Genomic DNA, 19,859 nt, shown 5'->3' with positions numbered 1-19,859 from the left:
CTAGAAGATGTCTTATCCTTGCGCCAATATCATAGGTCCGGAAATTAAATTTAAGAAGCAAAAGCCATCCAGTTCATATTCTACCTTCAGGTGGTAAATCTGTTCGTATTCCGGGTAGGTTTTGTTCTCCTTGATGACTGACTGAAGACAGAATGTCAAGGTCATGCATCTATGTGATGCAGCTAAGGAAATTGTTGTTTAAGCAAAACTGATTAGATAGTTTGACCACCGCTTGAAACAGAAATAATGTTAAAGACGGCGTTAATTAAACGTAATAAAACGAAAACAACTTTGCCAGAAAAAATATACCAGGGGCAACAATGATGACATATACATATATTAGGTATAAAAATTTGATTAGCTTAAATTTTAAATGAAAACATGTAATATCAGATATGTACTATATTTGTTTAGAGACATTTTGCTGTCTCAAGTGTTATAGACAAATGTTTTACTGCTCATATACAAGGTACGGGTGAGCATACAATTCTTGTGTTTAAAAGGTATACTGTAGTCTGAACGCTGCGTCAAGAGGGTCGTGCTGAAGCTCAATGCTGATAAAACAGAAGTAATGCTGTTCACACCAAAGCATAACTCAAATTGCCTTGCTAACATTCCAATAAAGGTCGGTGACTTTGTGATAAAATCAACAAAATGTGTTAGGAATATTGGTACAGAACTAGATATCAGTGTGGATATGGAGCAGTGAATAAACTCCTTGAGCCGGGCAGGATAGGCACAGCTACGGAGATTATGCATTAAGTACAGATATGTTACCAGTGGTGCCACCTTGTCATTTGCCTGGTAACCTCAAGATTAGACTAAAGTAACGCCTGATCGAGTCGTATTCCAAACTCCACTTGATAAATTACAATAGTTCGTTAACACGTCAGCTCGTGTTATTACTAGGACGTTCCGTCACTCGCCGAACGGAAAGAGTTTTGTTGGTTAAGAGTGAAAATACAGGGTACAGTTTGAAGTTCTGGCCGACAACATGATAAATCTCCGATAAAAGTGTATAGATCCTAAAGAAGATACTGTCTTTAGTTGCGCAAAAAACTAAAACCGTGATGTATGACATCGGAGGCCACAAGCTTTAGAAATAATTTTCCTTCAAGATTAGGAAAGATGACACTCTGGCTGCTTTTAAAAGTCGGCTTCCTTTTACAAGCTTGCACAAACTGACCCATACATCTGAAACCGCAAAACAAGCTTTTTTTCATCCTAAAACTAATTCAATTTTATTATGCGTTTACGTTTGTCTTGTGTGCTTATGCATCTGTATTTTAATATTAATATCTCTTATTCTAATATGGCAGCCTTGTTTTTTCTCTTAAATTCGTAATCGCTTGCACTGTTTGAATGTATTTTGTAAAATACTTTTAAAAGTGTATATGTGTTTGAGAAGTGTGCTTTATAAATATAGAATAATTATGAAAATGATAATGATAACAGTGTTCTGGTTTAACGAATCTGCTACAATCTCATAAGAGTTTGGAAGTCGGTAATGAAAATAAACCAGTGAAATTCTAGTGGCATGAAATTAATTGTTTGCAATGCAGAGCCAGTTTGTGTAATAAAAGAGCCAGTAACACTGGAAAAGGAAAAGACATAAAATGACAGGATGACAGCAACATAGGACATTGTCCTTCATGGAAGTTAACAAGCCTATAGTCGGCACTTTAATATAAAAAATGACCTAGCTTTTCAATTTGGGATGTTGACCGGTCCATAGTTTATACAGGTTTACTGGGTTAAAATAAGAAAAAAGAAGACAAAAAAACCAAAAAAAAAACAAAAAAACAAAAAAACAAACAAACAAAAAAACATTTGAAATTAATTTTTCTTGTCATGCAACTTTCACTGTTGATCTGCAAGACACACAGCAACTTATAATCATCGCATGGCACCTTAAATAACCCCATACGTTTTCGCAAATGACCGGTATATAATACTTCAGGCGTCAATAGTCGTTGACGTTAAAACTAAATTAAGGAAAAACAACACACTTTTGAAGTTAATTTTTATACCATGCAATAAAACACTTCAATCTTGAATCGTTTTGGAAGTTGGGCATATTGTTTTAACTTTTGAAACGGAGCCATTGAATTAGTATTTTTTTTATTGCATTGTATGTTTTGCCCAATACAATGTTCAGATTTTTAACTTTGACATATGTTTTGGACAATCACTGTCAAAACGAAATTTCTGTTTAAAGAGAGTTACATATTTAAATAATTATGTTTATTTTCCGGCAAAGACATTTTAAAAGTAAAAAATATATTCTGAAATGTAAAGATCATTTAATAAACGAAAGATAATCACCTTAAAGGAAGTAGGAGTGACAATATCAACCTTTTACAAGACTTAGATAAAATGTCATACAAAATTAGATTTTCCATCGGATGTGTGATATTCGACATTCACTTTTTGCACCTTTTTTGAATGTCAAACCAATCCAACAAAGCACGCGCATAAAAGATTCGGGTACATGTATGATATCAAATGTCACATGTTGAGCTGACTATAGTTAATAGTTAAAAATGGAGCAAAACATATGTCGAGTTAGTTCGATTTTCAAAACTGTGAAAATAATTTATGTCGTATGTCGTTTGTTGCAAAAACTTGAACATCGGTTAAGATTTGACATTCAAAAAGGGCAAAAATGTAAATACCGATTGTTCACATTAAAAGATACAAAGTTTCCTTTTGCATCTCTAATTATTACTGCCAATTTAGCAATTCCTTGTGCCAGATACAATGCCGGCGCTCCTGGTTCAATTACCGGATGCGGATGATATTCCGACTAGTGTTCAGTGCTGAGAAATAGTGTTGTCAGCAGTGTCAGCCTAGAATGAATGCTGGGAAGGTGAATATGAAACCTACAGTGGGATCGACTAGGAAACTTATAAGTTGTTCAATTATGAAGACATGTGTTTTATAGAATTCGATGGTTTAAGCTTGTCACTGACCGTTCCAAGGCGGTACCCCACTATTTTTTTTTCTTCGTGTGTTTGCTTTGTATGTGTTTGTGTGTTGGAATTGTGAACATCTGCGTGCTGTGAGTTTCGTTTTGGAGAGGCTGCGTTTTTGGAATGAGACATTCCCTGTTTGATATTTATCCTTGTTTTTTTTTTTCTCTCTAGAAATGGGGAGAGGTCAAGAAATACATAGACTTACTTGATAACATGTTTTGATTTTGTCGAAATCTCACAATGCTGTTACAAAGATGTCAGTTTAAAACGTTAAAATTTCCGAAATTTAGGCTCATAAATTATAAAGGTGTTGGCGAAATATGGCATGTTGTGTTAGCAGATATGTCAAAATGAATAACGATGCATATAATATTTAACATTGCAACAAAAAATATTTAGTGCAGCTGTCTACAGTTTTACTAAATAGGTAAGAAGATGAAATTATGGTAAAGCAAAATAAACACATAAATAATGAAAACCCGTCTGCATATTTAACAAACAATTAAAGTTTATTTACTCTTGAAAAGCTTTTCATGGACGCATACTTTATCAAAGAGTTAACTTTATATTATTTTTTCTCCCATGTTTTTGCGATATTTTTATCATCATAGTTTCTGCATTTTTAAATGATGTTACTTTTTAATCACAATTGTACATAAATGAATGTGTCTTTTTGAATTGACACGTAATTCGCAAAAAACTGTAAAATTCGTTTTATTTCGTGAGCAAGAAAGTTTGTGGTTTCGGCCAAAACGGCTATTTCATGGCGATATAAGTTCACGGATTTTGCCCTTTGAACATAAAATAAATGCGAATTTTACAGCTTCGTTGGGATTAAATTCCTTGTATCGGCTCAACCTAGAAATCCGCGAAAAAAAAAAATAGCCCCCCACCCACCTCCAAAGAAAAATAATGATTTCACATTATCTATTTTTATATGTTGGCTGGTACGCCCTCTAAAATCCTTTGTAAGATGTCATAATTACCACACAGCGCAAGACAGAAATAGTATACATAAATTATGTAATATAAATGAGGTGCATTTTTGTCTCATGTACGGAAATAAATTGTTTCAGTTTTATTGCTGTCATCATGTTGCGTTACGTGTTTATTTTGTCACTTCCTGTCATTTTTACTTAAATGCAATTTGTCACTATACCAGAAAAGACAGACAGATAAAAAGTCAACATTAAAGGCCAACTACAGACGGGTTGATGTGACATTACAATTAACCTGATAATTATGACTAATACCGTCAGTACGTTTAGTTGAAGAGACGTATTAATTTTAAACGATTTGAAATAGCAAAGAAACGCGTATATATTTTTAAAAATGTCACTATTTATATTGTCAGTATCACAGTATCATAAAAATAGTCGAGTTATGTTTTTAAAAATTCTACATACATTTGCAACAATATTTTGTATGTAATATGTCAAACATTCAACACAATCAAATCATGATATCATATATATTTTAATTTTAAAACCCATTCTATTTAAAGTTACAGAAATACGTAAATGAGGGAAAATAAAAATTTTGAAAAAAGATAATACATTTATTTAAAAAAAAAAAAAAAAAAGACACGAACAGCCGTGCCATATTCAGTTTAGTACACATTCTAATGAATATTTTCAGCTATATAAAATACTCAAATGAATGTGTGTTTCTGTGATTTTGTTTTAAAATGGGGCTAGGTAGTTCTTTATTTGAGTTTATTGAAATCTAAGTCTGCTGTTAAAATATTATAGTAATGTATCATTACTTTGAAAGTTATATCAAACAATTGAAAAAGACATCGGCCGAAATCAAATTTTGTAGGGCTAAGTAGATTTTTATTTCAGCTTCTTGAAAGTCTGATATACTGTTAACAACATACTAAGGTAAGATTGTAACATTATTTAAAAATGATATGAAAAAAATTGGAAAAATATTGGCCGAGGTCAAGTTTTGTGTTAGATGTGTTATATGTGTATTTTCATTCATTTATTGTATATCCTTGTTCATATATAATTATGTTGAATGTATTGTCATTTAATTATTGTATAGGGGTCTCCGTGGCCGAGTGGTTAAGGTCGCTGACTTCAAATCACTTGCCCTTCATCGATGTGGGTTCGAGCCTCACTCGGGGCGTTGAATTCTTCATGTGAGGAAGCCACCCAGCTGGCTTACGGAAGGTCGGTGGTTCTACCCAGCTGCCCGCTCGTGATGAAATAATGCTGGAAAGTCGCCATATGACCTATAATTGTGTCGGTGCGACGTTAAACCCAACCAAAAAAAATAATTATTGTATAGTAATGTTTATATTTTTGTAAAATGACATTCTAACATTTTTAAGACTCAAAATATATTCCTGAACCTCAACAAGACACTATAACCACTTCCCCCATATATTTTATGTTCTCTAATTCTAGTTTTTTTTAATTTAGTGAACCACTTCTATCCTCTCTACTCTCATTAGCGGTCATATTGTTGTTCCAGAAACATTTTTTTTGATATACTAGACTACATTCCCATATTTATCATATTTAAGGCTTCACTCCACTTTTGCGAAACAATTATTTACCTGTCCATTTTAGGAGAGTGAGTGAGTTGGGTTTTACGGCGAATCGACACAAAATGGTCATATATCACCGAGAAGAAGCCACATAGCAAACGCCGACTGTAAAGTATAAACATTTATGTAAAAATGTAAAACACACTGCATAATGTAAAGCATATCTAAAATCATCCATGTAAAAATGTAAAGCATATCTAAAATCAGTTATGTAAAAATGTATATACTTATGTGTTAAAGAACTCTATGAGACAATCCTTTCCATCAACTGCACTTGTAATGTTTGTATATAAATATAATTTTGTATGTTGTTGGTAATAAATATGTTTAAAGAAAAAAAAAAAAAGGATTTCACCGTCCATTGTTTTGTCGATTCAAACACGTTTCGCAAAATGACCGACTTTTGGCTATTCCGGTTTGTCCATTTATGCCTAAAAAGGATTCCAGATTAGGATCCTTTTCTGGTGTTATTCAAACGTGTAAAAATGGAAATAGATTTTGGCCTGAGTGATTAATTACGACGCATTTGAACGACAAAAACGTGTTTTATTTGCCAACAAAGCACGCAAAACTAAAATCTATTTTCCAAATAACACAATAAATTGCAGCAAACAGCAGATTGCATGGAATAATTACAATAGATATAAGTTCTTTATATGGCACTGAAATGTAACAAGCAGACAGGAATATGCTGTGTTGATTAAGGAGTCACATATGTTAGATTTCATTGAATAATCATTCATGCGGACATAAAGATGTCCAAATTCAACATAAAGACGTCAGAGAGAACTGTTAGAATCTAGACCTTACAGTTATTGTATCTCAGAACAATGTTAGCTAGGCGGATGAATAATTTATGTATACAAAATTCGAGTTTCAGCTTTTAATTTACTACTCGAGGGGTGTGGTGGTCTAGTGGTTAGGGTATCGTCCGTCTCACCAGGGGTCGTGGGTTATGTTCATGCCTTTCAGTCAAAGACACCCATTTTCAGTAAGTCAATGTCAACAGCAAATCAACAATTTAGAAAAAAACACATGTGTCTGTAGCTGTTGATATTTTATTTTTAATTTATGCATGTAAGTGCACCAGCGTTCTTATGTACAATTTCAGAAAGATGAAGAAACCCGCATCTGGCTACTTTTCTCTGAGACGGACTTTAATGCAAATTTCCCGCATAAAACTGACACTTCACAAATTAGACATAATAATTATTAAATGTCAACTGGAGGAATTCCCACTATGTGTAATTGATGACGAGTATAAAAACGCACATTACAAAAATAAAACGAAAGTTGACATGAAATACAGTTATACCACAGTTAAAATCACTATATCAGGCCCCAATTGTAGTGGAAAAACGTAGTTTACTTAGCTAAGTCTGTTATTTCAAAAGCTTGTTTTTGCCCTTTATGCGTCTTCAATGTTGACTTTTTTTTATCTATATCAGAACCGTAAATGACTATTTCATAGATCTAAACACAACAATTCTGAATTTTACAGAAAATCAAGTATAGAAATAAGAAATATACTTAAGCTGAAATAACTACTGCAGACAAATATTGCAAACCATACTTGTAGTATACTTTAGTTATAAATACATTTTATAGAAAAAATCAACATCAAATAACAATAACTTTAGCAAAAGCACGATTTTTAAAATAACAGACTTTCGTAAAATTGGGGCCAGAACCTCTACTTAAATTCTAATAATTTTAAATTATTTTCCTTTAGAACATTGTGAAAGAAATGCTACTCTTAAGAGAAATTACAGGGTTATCATTTCGACAAATATATACATAATTAAGATGCATTTACTATAGACAGAGTTGACAAATTGACAAGTATGTTGTTGTTTTGTAATAAATCATCTGGTGAAACTATATAAAAGCATGCCGCGTAATACTATATTCAGTTGATTTTAGCAGTGTCATGCCGTCAGATTTTACTATGCAATTATTGCAGTTTCTTCTTCCCGACATTATGTTGCGAAGTTGTGTACAGTTTGTTTTTACTGAAATTGAAACTAAATAATTTGTTTAAACGCCTATTTCTATACATTGACATATTCAATGGCGTTGTACATAATAATAATAATAATAATAATAATAATAATAATAATAATAATAACAACAGTAATAATAACGACAATAATAATAATAACAACAGCCTTATTTAAAAAAATGTCATGACCGCATCTTTCCCCCCGAGATATTTTACCTCTATTGTTGGTCCTTAAGATATAAGAGATTTTTTTCTTATTCTTGACCACTCTTTGCTATAATAATATATTAAAATTAAAACCATATTGATGTTTATTTCATTTTACCAACTGTTATGAAATTATACAAGTAAATGCATTTGTTTTAATATTAAAAACATCCTTGACTCAGTCGCTGTGCCGGAACTTGTTTTCTGAAAAATAATCTCCCTTGCTAAATGTTTCTTGATTACCTCCCTTTATCCCCTTTGATTCACACAATAACGGCAGAAAAGTGTCTGCTAAAACGGAACAAATACAGTAATATTGACAAGCTGAATGCATCTAAATGGGATGAAAAAAATCTTTTCGGAAAGCAGCGGTCATACAATATGACATAGAACGGATATCCTACAATATTAGTTCTACGGGAGTCATGTACAAGATATTCCCGAAAAGGGCAGAAGAAAGTAGCGTAAATAGTATTCAACTGTTTAAGTAAGCGCTTGTTTTCATTCGTGACACTGTTAGATAAATCAGCATAACGTTTCAATAGTTTTAGATATTTGGTGAGACGATATGTTATACTAACTGGATATATACGGGTTTTCTAGAAATACAAATCTATTTTGTTCCATTGTTTTCAATTGTCGTTATTTCTTGTTTTATTACACTTGTCATAAAAAAAAAAGAAATGTTCAAGGAATTTAGTTCAAATTTCGAACACTCAGTGACATTGATTGAGGAAAATTAAATAAAGTGCAACGTCCAACAACTTTATCTGTACTTTATACATTTTTTTATTTATTACCCTTCAATGTGATTTATATATCCGGGACATTGCAGAACAGCTATTCGCGGGATTTGGTATGACGGTAGATATTAAAAGGAAATGTAATGTGCAGGAACAAGAACTCTTGAATGATGTCACTTTAGAATCTTTCTCTTGTTTCCAACATACGTTGTGCAAGGTGTTTGATAGGTATGATAATTATTGCTGTAGTTAAGAGTTAGGTTCATGTTTCGGAAAAAAAAGTTTGAATATCACCAAATCATAGAAAGAAGGCATTGTTTTACATGAAAATTAAACAGCATATAAAACACGTATATTATTCTACAAAACCATTGTCAATTTACTCATATATGTATTGAATTCCGGAAAGGGACTGCATGATGAGGCCACACTTCTGAACAGTTCAGCGCCTTTAAAAACTCACCATTTTTAAAAAAGCTGTTACATGTCTTTGTTTTGATGCATTTGCAACAATGTACCAGTGTTTAAACTTAACATAACTAGGTAAAACATCGTTTTTGACAATTGTTTACATTTATTTCTTTACAAATGGCATTCTTTTTTAAAGGGAGACAACTTCTTTCGAATATTTAAAGTATCCAGTTCTATGGGACTGAACAGTTAAACATATATTGGACAGATAAGTTGTTTATAAAGATGTTGTTTGTTTACTAATCATTTCTGTTGTTTTGTGATATACTGCTAATCCTTAATAAAGTTCTTTGTTTAAAGAATGTCCTCGCCTGCAGCAAACTATTTAGACAACAATAACACCTTGAAAATTGTTTAGATTCGTTTAGTTACTCCCAGTACGTATGTTGTAGATTAGGCCTTTCAAGCGAAATAACTCCTCATTTCTTGTATACCAGACAGAATTTTCTCGTGTTTTTGTTGGTGCTGGAAAAACTCGTCTAAAAAAAAAATCATACGGTACTAGGTCTACTATAATAAAATAGAGGTTAAAAGAAAAATATTCGTTTTATTTTATTTCTTCCATTAACTAAAGAAAACGATATACAAGAAAAAGAATCTGTCACTATTTGAAGGTGCGAGTGCAGAGCCTGGATACCGCCAAAATAGATACCCTAGAGCCAGATATTTCAATCCGCACTTTCAACCAGTAAAATATTATTATAGTCTAATGCAAATTGTTGATCTACATGTTAAAATGTCACGTATTCTATAATAAGCAACTCAAATGAAAATTTACAGCCGTCACGTTCAAGTTAATTTAATCAAATAATTGGACTGTAATTATGTAACTATTATTCTTAGCAGACTTGCATGGTAATTTAATGCATACAGACATGTAAATTTCATTCATTATTGACAAAGTTACAATGAAATCGTGAGGTGGACTTGCATGAACCTGGATTTATTTTACTTAAGAAATAATATATCTCATTTTGTGATTTGTCGTGGAATAAAATCATTGTCTGGAGTTCAGATGCGAAGGAATTATATCACGAGGTCGCAGCCCGAGTGATATATTAATACACATCTGAACGACAAACAATGATTTTATTCAAGATCAAATCACTAAATAAGATATATCATTTTGATTCTAACACGTTAAGGATTTTAAAGTACATTCATAGCTGGGCAGATTACTGAAACAATATATACATGATGTCATTTCAGTCGCTTTCATCCATGCGTTTACAGTTGTGATGTAGTGTCAAGTTTCCGGGGAAAGGGTAAAAAGGCTGTTTGGCAAACTTGGAATGTTTGTTCGGAAATAACAGATGTCTTTAAGAACCTATGTGTATATCGGCCAGTGATATCTAATGAGAACAAGGGGGTTCTTAAAAAGTTTGTCATCTTTATGTATGACAGGTCAAGTTCAATAGCAGATATTTATGGCGTCAGACTGGACATGTTTGCCCGAAAACAAAGGTCATATATGCTCTTTCCCCAGCTCAAGCAGTCCTTGCCGAACACACGAAGCGTGTTGCATACCAAGCTGGTTGCATATGGAGACATGCACTGTTTCGCCAAATGGAATTCGAGAATCCTGCTGAATGGGATGGGAGAAACAAGGTGACCTTTAGCAGATACACTGGACAACGCTTCCACCAGTTGCAGACAGCTGTAAAGAACTGACCAACTGTGCATGTAAAACAGAATGTTGTGGAAGGTGTAAATGCTATCGTTTTGGACTCCTCTCGTGTACAGCTTTATGCAGCTGCAAATGAGACAACTAGTTGGCCAAAATATAAAGTCTTAAGATATGCCTTCCAGAGGAAACAAGTACAGTAGATCTGTATTGCTTTACCTATGACACAAAGCAGGTCTTTTGTTAATCAAAATTGATGTGTCCACGTGGATTGCTACATACACTTTAATTTTAAAAATGTCTGCGTTATAGTTTGACCATAAGTTCCAATCAAGCAGAGACGGCCATAAAGGGACATAATTATAAATATTCCATGTAGAGAGACGAAAACTTAACGTTGAAATTTTCTAATTTAAAAAGGGAGGTAAATTTGTTAAAATGTAAGTCTGAGCTATGTTACTTGGCCTGGTATAGCGCCTGAAAACCACAAAGGAATGTGTGAAGTTTCAACCCAATAACCTTAGTAGTTTCTGAGAAAAAGACTTAACATGAAAACTTAACGTTGACGCCACCGCCGCCGTCGTCATCGCCGGAAAAGCTACGCCTTAGTCCGCCGTCAGTTCCTAAAGTTGCAGGCGAGACAAAAACTGTCCTTCAACACTCTAAATATGTTATTTGTCTATAACATTAAAATTAATTTAACTAGGAACATCAGTGTTAATGGCAAATTAGTACCTTTTATATGAAACGGCGGCCATCTTGAAAAAAGACGCCATTTAGGATTTTGAAACCAGTCTTTTGTGTATAAAAAAAAGATTTTGCACACTGGAAACATCTTAAGAGATATTTTTTCCTCAAAATTGACAAAAAACTCGGTATAGGTCTGTTCAAGTTAATAATCAACTTCCTGTGGCGGCCATCTTGAAAAAAATGGCCGCCATTTTGAATTTTCAAGTGGCTATCGGGCTTTTTGAAAAAAGTAGGCTCAGATGAGTACACATGCCAAATTTCATGCTTGCATCACCAAATGCATTATTTTTCCGAATAAATGACTTAATCTGCACAGCTATCATGAAATATATGCTTGACAAACTTCAATTTGACCTTTGACCTCCAACTGTGACATTGACCTTTGAGATAGGAACATGGGGTTTGCGCATGACACTCCAACTCATTGAAGTAAACATTCATGCCAAACATAAACAAGATTGGTCCATGCATCCGACAAAATCGGATGGACGCACGCACGCACGCACGGACGGACGGACGGACGCACACACATACACCAACCCGACAAAAGTGACAACTATATCGAGCTCACCGCAAGCGGGCTCGACAAAAACCGGAAAGATCGTTGTATAACTTCAGTTGTGTTAGTTTGACTCTAAACCCAATAAAAAAGTCAAAGACCCCCGTACTCGGTGTTCAAGGAATCCGCTTAATGCGTCTATGCTATAAAAATCGATCAAGCAGGGATGTTGTACATTTCATTGTCCCATTTGAAAAGATTCAAACCGAGTTTGCATCTGTACTGCTTAGTGGCATTATATACTTCTAAGTTATCAAACTTTAAATATATTTTACTTGCAGCTGACAAAAGTTCACTGATTTTCAGCTTGCTTCTATTGTTGCTTTTTACTTGAATTCAAGAGTTTTCGTAAGATTTTGACTTCATAATAACGATATTAATCATGTTGGTAATACATATACATATTTATTGCATCAAAAATGTTGCATATTTCATATGTCAACAATGGAAATATATATGCAAATTACGAAATATAATGACAACATATTTCTCGGAATACAATGAAGAAAGATAACTTTACCTTTTACAATTGTCAACGCAGTATCACTTATTTCCCTTGCACTGCAATGAAACTCGTGTTTCAGAAAAGACGGCATGGAAACTAATATTTATTTCTGTTAAAGTGTAATGCATCTCTCATGCAAAGAAATACATCTGCTGGTAAAGAATTAGCTATTTTGGTAAGTTGCAAATTGTTAACAAAGGAAAGGAATGAAAAATTTGGACAACTGAAAAAAAGAATATCTTGGCACTTTGGGTCACGTGTCATAAGAAGATACTTTTGTTAAATGGTAACGAAGTATCTATCAAAAACAAAAGCATTACAATATTGTAAATGATCAAAGATAAAATATGTTAGACGGTCCTTTGAAAAACACAGAACGCAACCAAGCAAACTAATAACAACAATCTTGTATTTTAGTAGCAATAAAAATATGTGATCCTAAAAATGCAATTCAGCTTAGAGCAGTACAGAAGTCTTATCAAAGAGAAATGCTGTTCAGAATGTTTTTTTTTCTCGTTTACTTCATATGACCTTTAAAATTTTTACTTCTATTTAGGAATAATGAATAAATATGTAAAAAGGGAAAACGTTAGGTTAGTTTCGAGCACTGTGATTAGTTCGGTATACATGATCGTGAACTGCTTTGCAGACAGTGAAGAATGCATAACAGGCTGTTTTCAAAGCTAAATGGGACTGAACCGTATTAGTATATGCCCCGTTTTGTCTGTCATTATTTGTTTTTGTTGGGCGTAACGTCGCACCGACACAATTATAGGTCATATGGCGACTTTCCAGCTTTGATGGTGGAGGAAGACCTCAGGTGCCCCTACGTGCATTATTTCACCACGTGCGGGCACCTGGGTAGAACCACCAACCTTCCGTAAGCCATCTGGATGGCTTCCTCACATGAAAAATTCAACGCCCCGAATGAGGCTCGAACCCACATCGGCGAGGGGCAAGTGATTTGAAGTCAGTGACCTTAACCACTCGGCCACAGAGGCCCCCTCGTCTGTCATTAATAGGTTTTACATTTGCTATGTCTTTAGTACAAGCGTATATAGTTCTTAAGGCTGTTTTTCTAGGAATAGTTACATATTGTGTATGTTGCTACGGACCACTGATTATGTAAGTTGTTGTGATAACTTTTATCTATGCTGGACTGGCGGTGATTAAATCTGTGCACAGCACAGTCAACTGGTTTAAATTCCCATGTTTTTTTTTGCAACTGGCCGTTCCAGTGTGGTACCGTATTGTATTTTGTTTTTCGTTAGCCTTGTCTGTCTTTTTGTTTGACTATGTAATTGCATTTCGTATACGAATACCATGCTGAAGGCGTTCATTCTGAGTGTACTGTGCACTTACTTAGAACGTATTTTGCTTGGACAATGTCCTTAGAACGTAGCTATTTTACAGTCCCAGTGAGACTGTTGTCCAAGCATTGCGTGAATAAAAGCAAGCACTAGCGATTAGAAAACAAAATAATGCTAGGCATCATTGCACTTGATATTATTGTTCTAAGTAAGAAGCATTTGGCATTCAATATCAAGTGAGAAATATGTACTGAAACAAAAATTATATTAAGTAACAATTTAAGAGGGAAGTACTTCACGATTTGTACAGACATAGAGCAAACAGCAAAATACATGGCAACCGATAGCTTCAGGCTAATGTAAATTTCACCTCCGTCGTTGCATATAACGTTGATTTTATAAGCTGAAGAACACAGTAAAGATTAACACAATGGAAAAGAACTGTATAATATATCATCGTCTACAATTTATGCAAGTACTCGACACCAGACGGAGCAAAAATCGCAACTAGAAAGGCCATCTATCAAAATTGCCAAAACCACAAATGCAGATATAAATGCAATCGTCTCCAGTCATTTCTAGTAAACTGCAACTAGGCCAAAATATTAGACATGTGCATCACTGGCACCAGATCAGAAAGAAAATGCCTCCGTACGTGTTATACCCTACCCCTAGGTATTCTATAAGAACCATGGTCATGAACGGGAAAGTGCACTGACCCGTTTCAATCGTACATTTCTGAACTTAAACGCGCAGTTCGGTGAATGGATACCTAGTATATTGAACAAGCGATAATTTATCTTCCATCATGCATCAGCCACATTGTCTCAATATTCCATATTGCTGAGATTATCAGCATATTTTATGCTTTCGTCAACGTAACTGAAAACACTTGCTTGACCTTCCCTAATGAACATCCGGTCTAGAGGTCATGGCAGTGTGCACATGTTTGGCGAAACGTAAACAAACAAAAACAGAATTTAAAAAATTCACAATTTTACACTAAAACTCGAAATGATGAATAAAATTCATCTTGTATATGATCTTTAATTTGAAATTGTACATTGATCTGCATCTGTTCTGTTTATTTAATTAATTTTGCACATTTATGCTGCATTTTCACATTTTAGCGAACACGTGTAGTAAAATGACGACTGACATACATTTTCACAACATCCAATCAGAATGGTTTTGTAATCTAGAACGGAACTTCACCAGGGAAGTTCAAGCAAGTTTTTTTGTGTAACGTTGAAATAACTATAAACTACGCGTTGTATTTCTAAGATAAGATGTATTGAAAAAATGTGACCGGTACACAATGGAAGATAAATTACCCATAGTACACATTTACCGCACTGCGTGTTTTAGGTATGAAATGCTCGATTGAAACGGGTTAGTATATTTTCCCGTTCATGACCATGGTTCTTATAGAATACCTAGGGGTAGGGTATAACACGTACGGAGGCATTTTCTTTCTGATCTGGTGCCAGTGATGTGTACGCTCATTTTACCTTCAACATTTGTTATTTTATAATTTTACAATTTATTTTCAATTTGCGTTGTAACGTCTAAAAAGGCCCTAATCAATAGCAAGTAGCATTTTGCTATCCGAGAAATATACAATCTACCCAGGTTTAAACAGTTGAAACTACTGTTATTTATCATATTCTAGTGACATAGCTAACATTTATCTTTAAAACACCTAGTACTTAATATTATGTCAGTTGTGTACTCTTTTCAATACACTTTCCACCACTTTGTATATACATGCAGCAGGCTATAATATATTTAGAATCTGTTTAGACGAAATCAATTTTTCCACGTGAACTATTTGCGAGGTGATCTACAGGAAAAATATATTTCGTCTAAAATTGATTCTATAAATATATTGTGTTTAAACAACGTTCGAAATAGACCGGCAATGTTGCACGGCATAACACAGATACAACCGCGACACATACATTTGAAAGAAACAAGTCTATGTTTCACATAAAAAGTAAAGTATTTTTTTGTAATTTTTGATCTAGGTAGTTGTCAGAAGTACATGTATTTCTTTTCGATGTAAGCAGTGTTCTTCCGATTGTGTTATATTGGACTTAAGGCGACAAGGAAGTTTGGCGGGCGCTACTACATCTTATGCATGGCGATCCGATAAGATCTGGCATTACAGATAGACGTAAAAATATGTAATGTCAGGTCTATTTATAAGACTAACAGTGCCATAAGCACTTTATCAATTCTAAGCATCTTTGATGACTGCATGTAATAACGCCAGAACTTACACACGCAATCTGTAACAGTGCTTCAAATTAAATACGCCTTCCATCCCAAATTTAGTACATGTATATTAAATTGCATTCAAAAGCAATATTTACATTTCTCGACAAACCAGCATTACAGTGAAGAGGCACAGGCTAAATAGCATGATTGGAGTACAACAGTCTTAAATGACCTTAATTATAAAGTTGTCGGGCCATGGAATTTCTTGTTGCACTGATACAATAAGGTTTTCATCTGGAATATCGGTAAGAAAAGATTGATAATCAGTAGCGGTCTGTTTTCTCTGTATGATAAGTTCTTTGTTGTATGTTTTTTCATTGTATAAATTAGATAAAACTACTTTTGAAGCTGTATTATTTGGGCCTTGCCAAATGGAGCCATCCAAGTTGTTGGCTCAGAAATTCTACACACGGCTATAAAGGTCTGTATTTATGTAATACCAGTTACTCTGTCCTCAAACAACAACTGTCATCTGTTACTGTAAATGCACGCATTTCAATTACTGGAGGTGTTATATTCAGGCTAGGCATACCGACCATAACAAAGGAAAACATTGAATCATCCTGTTGATAAAGCTTTTGAATTAAATGCTGTAACAGTCCAACCTATCAACGACATAACATCTAAATAAAGATTTCACAACAAACTTAACGATACAATTCTACATAGTGCCCTATAACACTCATTACACAAAGACATATCTCCGCTGCACCACATAGGCAGTTGCAAATGTACGATACAAACAGTGGTTCTACAATTTTGGAACATACCAAACATGTCGGAAACGGTTTCAAGTAAAAGTCTAGAAAATATTTTCATTTGATACGATTTGTTTTGTGTGTCATACACCTTTTCAGATACACCGAGGTTCACAAGGTCTGTGACACTTTTTGTCATTAATCTATTATCATATAATTGTTTGATGTAAACATTAGATTTCTTTAATCAGAGGTCATTTGATTTTGAGAAGTTATGAAAATTGCTTTTAATTTAATATAATGAATAAAATTAGTTAGAACAGTTGGGACCTTTAATAAGGATTAATAAGAGGTAATCGCGATGAGACTATATAAAAAATTAACTTCTTTGGAGAAAGCATCATTCGTTCAAAATGTCAGAAATGCTATCAATTCTTCGGAGAGAAAATACAAAATGTACTTTAGATTATAATCATTTTGTGTTGCGTTTTAAAAGACTTATTGCAAGATATACTATATTTATAGTGTGTCCAATAGCTGGATATTAAAAAAAAGTGATGGAACTAACTTTTTTCATCATTTGTCAATATACGTCCCTTCTCATAACTCGAATTTCGGTTATCTCGAAATAAAAAGCATGGTCCCTTGAAATACGAGATACCGAGTTTCGACTGTACATATCCGCGTTAAATACTCAACTTATTTCAGTTTCCTTTCGAAAACACCATTGTACTTGCAAAATGTTTAGAAAAATCATCTTGTTTAAAGTAATATCTATACTGTAGTCTTACTTGTACCTGTATTTTTTATTTCAGATGAGAAGAAATACAGTCATTTCATTCCAGAATTACCTTGGAATTCCGTCTAGATCAATATCAACGGCCATTATAATCTGTGACAATATAAAAATCTGTGAATAGATCCTTTGGATGCATAGAACGCATCTAAGCAACAAAACAGCAGACTCGGTTCTTGACAGTTCATGAAATGTGCAACACCTCTTATGCCTCCTAGCACCACCGGCTTAAGCGGAAATCTATTACAGTAAAATTAAATGTTCACAATGATCCAAAAGTTTTATTGTAACTGTTGCCTGAAGATATATTGCAGTTCATTATATATTTGCCTCATACCAAAAATATCTACTATGTCTGTCTTTATCATGCTTCGCATTTTATTGCCAAAATTTATGAACTCTGTCTTCAACGTGCTAAAGGTTTACAGTACTAAAACAGAAATTGTAGATATTTTAGGATAACCTAGACTCATTCCAGTCTAGAAAACAAATTAACGGATGCCTTAAGAGGTTTCACTGAGAAAGTTTTGTGCTTTTATCTAATGAAATAAAAGAACAATATATTACGTAGAAAACCAATTTTAGAGGAGCTTGCGTAATAATTCTTGTATTGCAGCCAATTTAACACATTTATTCCAAGTTTCAATATCTGGTCAGAGATTAGCTAAACATTTATCTGGGCAATTTATTGCGTTTTGTTTGTTTGTTACACCACCAATAAACAAGATAGTAGATAAAACACTTAAGGTTTAGCAGTATATATATCACCAAATCAAAGAAATGCTTGGTAAAGGAACAACATTATTACCAACAATCTACCTGTCTAATACATGTTTTTCCTTACTGTTCTGTATCATTGGATACTTAAAATATTAGTAGCTTCCTCGCTTGTCGCTCAGCATTAAGAGGGTAGTGCTAGGACTGGTCAGCCCGGTGTCAGTATAATGTGACTGGGTGGGGTATCATGTCACGTGTCAACGGCGTGATATTCCAGTGAGTTGGGCATTGTGTTTACTGCTACAAATAGACACCGTCGTTTATATGACTGAAAAATTGTTGAAAAAGACGTTAAACCCGAACACACACACACACACACACACACACACACACACACACACACTTAAAATATTCTCAAAAGTTGTCCCCTTTTATAAAAGAATGCCATTTGTAAAGAAATAAAAGTAAACAGTTGTTCAAATCGATGTTTAACCTAGTTATGTGAAGTTTAAGTACTGGGACATTATTGCATTTGCATCTAAACAAAGACGTGTGACAGTTCTTTAAAAATGGTGAATGTTTACTGTCCAGAAGTATGGCTCCTTCATGCAGTCCCTTTCCAGAATTCAATATATACGTGAGCAAATTGATGACGCTTTTGTAGACTTATATATATGTTTTATATGCTATTTAATTTTCCTGTAAAACAACTCTTTTTTTCTATGATTTGGTGATGTTCGATTGTTTTTTCCAAAACCTGGGCATAACTCTTAAATATTTGCCAAGTCCCACACTTACTCTAAATGTATCTCATAAGACTGACATTATTTACCACCCCTGAGTTAAGATCAACTTAACTGACTTACAAAGCATTATAAAAATAAATAAAATAGCGTGAATATTAACTTGCTTTGTGATAATTCCACAGCAATTTGATAACAGTGACGTCTATCATACCTGGAAAATCTGCACCAAAGATTATCGCGGAATTTCAGAGCTTCGATGCCGAAATCAGATAACGGTCAATACTGTTCATCGATATCAACAGCAAGTGTCTGTGTGAGTTTTTGGCAAATACTAAAAATTTGTTCTTTTCTGGTCCTTTGGAACCACGGGGGAGGAACTGTTACACGAGACTCGGTTGTGGAGGATATCATGTTACAGATTTAGAATGCTTCTGTTACAGTATTCCTGGATAACGTTACAGCATTCGGAGGATAATAATAGCTGTCGGTATTTTGTTTGCCAAAGATGTGGTAAAGATTTATCTCTTTTTTCCAAAAATAAAAATTGTGTTTCTAGATCAGTGATATGCACGTCTGTTGAGACATGGCTTAACCTGCGAAACGCAGTATATTGATGTCAATCAAGCGTTTTATGAAAAAAATGAAATTTTGATAGAAAAATATCTAAAAGAAATTGATTAAAAGATATTCCAACCGTATTTCATGCTAATTTGCATTGATTAAACCCCTCTTCAGGCATGGACTCATAAAACGAGGTAGAAAAATTATGGTTGATCTAATATTTCGTGGTTTTATAGAATGTTGCAGTTTAGCCGGATATGTTACAGTTGTGGGGTGCTGCTTTTGAATGTGTTACAGATTTAGGATGATACATTTTCCTTCTTCAGGATTCTGTTGTTAGATGTAAATACTGCTAAAC

Source organism: Mercenaria mercenaria, chromosome 7 (genome assembly GCF_021730395.1).
Source record: "Mercenaria mercenaria strain notata chromosome 7, MADL_Memer_1, whole genome shotgun sequence".
Taxonomy (NCBI): domain Eukaryota; kingdom Metazoa; phylum Mollusca; class Bivalvia; order Venerida; family Veneridae; genus Mercenaria; species Mercenaria mercenaria.
The sequence above is the reverse complement of the archived record's forward strand: the minus strand, read 5'-3'. Positions refer to the sequence as shown.